We start from the raw sequence: 7,801 nt of genomic DNA on the forward strand, positions 1-7,801 counted from the left end.
GGTCAGATAGCAATGGGCCATACAATGTCTGTCAAAACCTCTTAACTCTGCCTTTCCAGTGAGAAGGTAACCATTAAGAATAAACAAAATGAGTGTGGCAGTTTTTCAATAAAACTATAAAAACAGGCAATTGGCTAAGTTTGGCACATGGGCCACAGTTTGCCAACACCAGATATATAGTGAAAATAATGGTATAACTCTGGATAGTTTCTTGACAACATAATCTAATATAAGACAATGAGATCCAAAAGGTCACCAGGGTCTGGCAATATCAGGAATTCTATTAGAAATTAAATGCTTATTTATTGATTTAGCCAACATATTTAAAACAATGGTCAGTGGCAGATAATCTGCTATCACCTGTAAGTAAAAAAGATGTCTAGGACATGGGCTTTGCCTTCTGAGGAGCAAACATAGGTTGCATGATGACTGGCTAGTAACATGTCCCCAAAGCTATAATGGAGAAGAAAGTTTTTAAAAGGGCAATTAGAATGATCACAGGACCAGTGTATCTTTATACAGATACACTTAAATCATTAGGGCTCCATAGTCTAGAAAGAGTAACTAAGCAGTGTTGTGCCTGAATTTAATAGAAGTAACTTCTTAGATGCTAATAGATTGCATGTGGTTATTTACACAGTAAAGAGAGCTTGAGGAATCACTCCTACTGAACATTTTGTGTATGTTACTTTTAGAAAAAGATAATTATATGGAAGAAGAAACAAAAAATCTAAAAAAAAAAAGGTAAAGCTCGGCTGTTGTTGCTCAGTGGTTGGGCATTGGGCTATGAATCAGGAGGTCACGGTTTGATTTCCAGTCAGGGCAAGGCCTGGGTTGCAGGCTCGATCCCCATGTGGGACATGCAGGAGACAACTGTTCAATGTTTCCTTCTCATCGATGTTTCTGTCTCTCTATCCCTCCCCTTCCTCTTTCCAAAATCAATAAAATATATTAAAGAAATAAATACATAAAAGTAAAAAATGTAGATCTCTACAACTCAACAATTCACATTTTCTTTTTATGTATTATCATTTAGACTTTTCTATGCATATGTATTGCTGGAAATAAAAAGCAAGAAAAGATCACGTGATATTCAGATTACTTGACATGGAATTAATGAACTAAGTAACTATTACATTTATTTTTAAAGTACTTATGAGACATCATGGAGGATACAATGTAGTTCTAAAATATTGACTCTGAATTTATGAGATTAAAATTGAATAGCAACAGAATTAGCAGAAACTTTGATGATGGTAGTAGATGTAACCACATTAAGGTGGTACTGTTTTCAAACCAAATTACTGGAAAACGATGGTTTTCTGGTGCAATTCAAAGATTTTGAAGTCTTTAACTTGAATTTTACTAAAACTGTATTGAAACCATTCAATGAAGTAATTTACTTAATGTGAGTCCATTAGATAACACCGGTAGATTAACTTGTTACAAGGTTAACTGGTATAGTCACTGGGTCTCATTTTCGTGCAGACCTTAAAATAAATCTCCTACTAAAACCATATTAAAGTGCATTTGAATTTCTTATATTGTATCTGTCACAGATCTTCATTTCAATTCATATCTCACATAGGCACGCATGTAAAATGTATGTATGAGTCCACAACCGGAATACACCTACACCATGTTCCATTAAATGACCAACAAGTCTCAGCCGTGTGTGCTGTGAACACACTCTCATCATATTGTGATAATTTTTCATTAAAAAGTAAACACATAATACACTGTGTTGTGATAATATTGTATCATTTTTCACATATAGAAATTCTAAATATTGCATATTTCTTATGTTTTAATATTTTAAGGATTGAGAACAATTGATTAAATTTGCACAAATACTTTATTATTTCACTTCACAGATTCTAGATCCAGTTAGTTCAGCAGAATGTGATATTGCAAAGATCTTAAAAAAGATCTGGTTACTGTGCTTTAAATACATAGACTATTTCTGAATTGATACATAAGAAGCTGTTAACAGGGTAATTCTGTGTAAGAGGTCCTCATAATTTGCTTTTAGTTGTATTCTATTGTGCATTCTTTTACAATGTGGTTATTGTTTAAAATTTTTACCATGTGCCATCTGTAGCTATTTAAATTAGTTGTACAGTAAAATGTGGTATTATAATTGGGATTTTTTTGTGTGATGTCGTTTGCAGTTACTTTATTGTGGATATCCAAATGATCTTGATTCTATGCAACCAATATAAAGTAAATTGAAATCTGAATAATAAATGCACTTGTGACTAAACTTTTAAATAAGTGTTATATATTTTGACTCAGGATGTATTTTTTTAAAATACATTTATATATCATTATTTTTTGTTATTGGTGTTCCACTCAAGATTTCATCTGGGGGAAACTTTCAATTGCCATATTTTTAAAAACCCACTGATCAAAGGCTTGACTTTACTAAATATTTTTACTTGTATTGGATCATTCAATTTTTACAAAACACATGTTAGGTGAGAATTACTTACTCCATTTTAGAGTGAAGAAAACTGAAGCTCAAAAAAGTCTAGTGCCTTCACCAAGACCAAAGAGTTAGTATATGACACAGGTGTGGCTTGATCTAGATGTTTTCAACTCTATCCAGCAAATATTCTATTTTCTCACAGTATTTCCAGGGAGGCATGCTATACATACATGAAAGAAATAAGACAAGTAAGTACAGTAGTTTATAGTATCTTCTCTTTAAGAAATTGTAAATGAAAATAAAATGATGAAGGAATGGGAATTATAGTCCAGGAGCATAGCGAGGTGGGGGTGTGGCCTCAGTGTTCTGATTGTCAGCATTGATATGCACAGGAACCTTTGTCTTAGTGCTGACTACTAGGCATTTTCTGAGTCCATTATTCCTAGGCCCAGGCCTTAATGATCTTTCTAGTCTCCTTGTTCCTTTAAGACTGACACCTTAATTTTTCTAGCTATTACCACTGCCTAAAGAATAATATGTGTGCTCATTAATAACTTTCTGATGTGCAAATTCTACCTCTTTTCTCTTTGCATTTTTTGAACCCCATACTGATGATTGAGATCTGGTTAACCAATGCCATGTGGACAAAAAAAGTCCACATGCTAACCTGACTAGCTCAGGGAAGGGCGGCCTGGTGGCCTTGCAAACTCAGAGACCTAAAGTAGCCACAAAGGATGTCTCAAGTTAAAACTTTAAGAGTAATTTATGTTGGGTAGTCATGTCGTAGGCCAGTATCTTCCCTGACAAAAGTCAATCTGTACCTTAACTGAGCCTGTCTATTATCTTTTTGCATCTATGATAACATATCATTGGAATGTCAAAGTAATTTTCCTTTTCCCAATCCCTCAAAGCACAGGCACCACTCTTCCAAAACCACAAAGCCCTTCATTGTTATTGAGCTAATTGTTGACTGTTAACTATCCTGTACCCATCTATGTAAAAGATGTATGTGTTTACTGATATCATTTTATTTTTTATCTAAACCCAGAGGTTTCCCCGCTTTGCTTTCAACTGCCTGCCTCATCTATCGCCAATGGACTTCGTGTAACCCATTTCAGTCTGCTCTTTTGATTGTAATGTATAAAAGAAGGTGCAAAACTGCCATTCTCCAGAGCATTATCTTCATCTGTTGAGATTTTGTCGACAATTTGGCTCAAATAAATTCACAAAAATGTTTCACAGGTTTAAATGTTTCTTAAGTTGATAGCCATAATTGTTCTAAAGCCCATCACTTATTTGCCCTCTTATATCATGAATTATTATCTATTTATTGGTCCCCGCTCTCATGCCCAACTAACTAATCAGAATATTACATATTATTTTATAAGTAGTCTCCCTTTTTGTCCTCCATTGATGTTACCAATTTTTATTTGCCTTACAACATATTATTAAGATACTACATTTTGTTCTCTCTTCTGCTCACAACTTCCTGTAGAGCTTACAGTTTACTTCATTAACCAAATATCCATCCCACTCAATTTATAAGTCTTATTCCAGGCCAGTTCTACCCTATATGTTCCCTCTCCATATAGAGGGTGGGGCAAAAGTAGGTTTACAGTTGGTTAATAATTAACAAATGATAATACAAGAATAAACTCTGTGTTTCACATACTCACAACTGTAAGCCTACTGTTGTCCCACACTGGCTGTTATGGATCTCATTGCACAGAATATAATTTACCATATTGTGTGTAAATGTACTTCTCCTAGAGACATTTGACATAATGGGGAAACTGAAACATGTCTTATGATACCTTTATATGCTAGCACTGATAGTAAACCCAAGCACTTGAAACTCCCTTTTTCTCTATTCTTATTGCCATATCTCATAGTGACTCCCCCCCTCATGTAGTCCACTACACTTCAGAGATGCTTCAGACCTGCAATTGAAAGGAACTACATATACAGAGCTAGTATAAGTCATTTATTTAGGTGTAAACTCATGCATTTTCCTTTCTGTAACATCTTGATATTTTTTTTCCTTCCTTTGTTTCTTCCTGGGATCCTGTAAACTAGGGCCATAATTATTCAGACTGGTGTATCTCATTTTATTTTTTTCCATTTAATTAAGTAACTTTAGCTCTAACCTTTTGTTTGGTCTCTGGAAGACTAAAATCTTTGATTTCTCAATATGTTCTTTCCATTCATTGTAGTGGGTGGCCCTGGACTATGAGCTCAGAGTTTTGAGTTTTGGGCTTCATCACTGCACTTACAACTTTGCATAATTCATACACTTCAGGAGACTTCAATTTTATCATTGAAACACTGGGAGTATTGATAGTGAAATCTCTAGGGTTCTTGCTCCACTATGATTATGCAATCCTCTGCTGAAAGGTGTTTTTTATTTTAACACTAGCTGATTCTTCAGATTTACTATCCTATAGTATATTTTCTGCTATTTATTTATTTATTTATTTTTGTCCTCCAGTAAAGATAAGTAAATCCACAAATTTCCTATAGATAAACTCAAAATTCTCTAATACATTTGGAAGGGGAGATATTGTGTCACAACTAAATGGGAGATAGTTTAGAATTCAAAGATGTTTGAAATGATGAACTTGAGAAGAATTCATATTGAACATAGGGAATTATACTGTAAATTCTCTGAAAACTTTTCAATTTGAGTTAGAACCATCTATAATGTTTAGCATAAGGACAATTGCTAAGCCTTGTTATCTGAAAAACATTGAGAAAACAATCACCGACATTTATTCTTAATTGTCAAATGACTCACCCATATAAGCTCTTTTTCATCAAACTTTCTTTTCATCTTTTATCACTTCATTTGGGGCAACTTAATTGTGTTAAATAGTGAAATTTTTTTTTTTCTGGACACCATGGTGTTAGAGGTGTATGAACAAGATCACATTAATTCCAGTGGAAAAAAAATGCCAAGCATTAAGTTTGATACTCCCATGGATGAAGTAAATATATTTATCTATGTCTCTCACATCCTAACTCCTTCCTGTCAGCACTTACATTTTGAGAATGTACGTATTCACTGTCCTCATGTAAACTGTCTTTGCCCAGCCCTTCTCTTCTCCAAGAATCTTAGAGCTGTCTACCTGCCTGTATAGTACCTGTGTATCACAGTTCTTTACATCCCGGTTATCTTTTCCCTTTAACATATGACTTGCTTTATTATTATTATGTTTTTAATGTTCAATGATCTCTGAACATTGGTCTCCTGTTCCCACAAGGGGTGCCCCACTTCTGCTGCCTTTCGTGTTTCAGACCTTTGGTGTCTTTGACCTCAATTCTGCAGGTGGTGGTCTATATGGAGTGGTTGTTGTTCAGGGCGTCACCAAGATTGAAGTTCTCCCCTTTTTCTAGCAGGCCGCAATAGGTGGCAATCTTAGCTTCCAGCTTGACTTTAATGTTCAGCAGGGCTTCCTACTCCTGGGCCTGGTGCTGCCCCTCCTTCTGGGTCTGGGCCAGGTCTGCCTCCAGGTGCAGCAGAATCCTGTTGAGCTGTTCCATCTGCATGGCATAGCCCATCTCCACCTCCTTCAGGCTGCTCTCCAAGCTGGCCTTCAGATTTCTCTGAGTCCAGTTGATATTCAAGGAGTGGACTGCACATCTTAGCACCATGGGTGTCATCTCAGCAGCTCCTGTTGCAGCCGTCTGGGAAGTGACCACTGTGGTGCTCTCCTCAATCTGCTGTGACTAGTACTTGTGTAGCTCCTCTCAGTTCTTCTGAGCCAGTTTGTGATACTGGGCCCAGATGTCCACCATGATCTTGCTAAGGTCCTGAGATTTGGGGGCATCCAACTCCACGGTCAACCCAGAGATGGCAATCTGCTTTTATAGACCATTTACTTCCTCCTCATGGTTCTTCTTCATGAAGAGCAGCTCTTCCTTGAGAACCTTCAACTCTGTCTCCAGTTGCAGCCCAGTGGTATTGGTGTCATCAATGACCTTTCGGAGCCATTGATGTCACTCTCCACTGGCACATGGTAGTTCCATCTTATACTTGACTCTGACTGGCATTGTCAATTCACAGAACAGTGTGGGCATTGTCCACAGAATTTGCAAAGATCTGAGCCCTCAGATCCTCGATGGTATTGAAATAATGCCCCCAGTCTGACCTGGGGTCCCTTCTCCTCCAGGTGTTACTGAATTTTGCTCTCCAGTCTCTGATTATCAACCTCCAGGCTTCTCACCTTCTCCAGGTAGGAGGCCAGTGGTCATTCAGGCATTGCACAGTCTCCTTCTCACTCTGGATGTACCCTATGCCCATCAGACCGCCTGTCATCCCCGCAGACAGGCCCCCAGACTCCCAGCCGCCCCGCACACTGGTGGAGTGGGACATCAATATCCAGGAGTCCCAGCCCCCAGTGCCTGCATAGACTCTGGCTGGGCTACTAGCATACCGAGGGGTGGCTGGTGACTGCACAGAGCTCAGGGTCCAGTAGTTTGTGGAGAAGCTGAAGCACGTGCTGAAGCTCATGTTGTTCAGGGAGGAAAGCACAAAGCCAAGACTCAGGTTCAAGGAGCAGTCTGACCTGCCTTATTTTCAATTCAATAAATACTTATTGAGTAAGTATGTGTATGGTACCAATATTCAAAGATGACTTAGACACTTAGATGCAGCTCCTATATTCTAGACGTTTTTGGTAACTAAGAGAGAATGTACAAGTACAGGGTGGGCAAAAGTAGATTTAGAGTTGTGAGTACACAAAACAGAGTATGTTCTTGAATTATTATTGTTTATTAATGACTGTATTATTTGTATTGCAACTTTAAACCTACTTTTGCCCACTCCTGTATGGGATAGTAGGAATTTAAAGAAAATTTTAAGATTGGTTAGGTTGTTTTTTGCCAACTATGATCTAATCAATTAATTTATTTTCAGGTATAAAAGATTCATGCATAGATTTTTCACAATAGATTCATGCACTTTACATGGCCTTCCCTAAGGATCAGTCCTCTAATTTTCTGAATGTGCCATACTATGAAAAATGGGAAAATGTCTTGGTGGTAACGTAGCCTTTCACGTTAGCCCCTCATTTTATACTAAGGGGGCAAGAGACAAGCATATCTGCATAGGAAGTCAGCAGTGGCTACAAGATAAGCAAAGGAAGTGTTTCATATTAGAGATAAATGAATTTATGGAACACTTACTGCAGGCTAGGCTCTCTTCTTATTTCACTCATGCAATCCTTACACCATCCCCCTTAAATAGAAACTATTATAATACATATTTTACAAATGATGAAACAGTAAAGAAGTACACAAAGGAAAGTGAACTGAGCCACCCAGCTAGAAATGATTTCATGTGGCGGTTTAGCTCAAGAGTCCATGTTCTTAGTC

At 37.3% G+C, this 7,801-nt stretch overlaps 1 pseudogene across 1 annotated transcript; it reads right to left on the reverse strand.

The window, feature by feature from the left end:
- Positions 1–5,761: 5,761 nt before the first annotated feature.
- LOC308246867 (keratin, type I cytoskeletal 18-like) lies at positions 5,762–6,938 on the reverse strand (annotated as a pseudogene). Its single transcript has one exon. The product of its transcript is annotated as a keratin, type I cytoskeletal 18-like (transcript).
- Between the last annotated feature and the right edge of the window lie 863 nt (positions 6,939–7,801).

This window comes from Plecotus auritus (genome assembly GCF_963455305.1).
Source record: "Plecotus auritus genome assembly, chromosome: 4".
NCBI lineage: Eukaryota > Metazoa > Chordata > Mammalia > Chiroptera > Vespertilionidae > Plecotus > Plecotus auritus.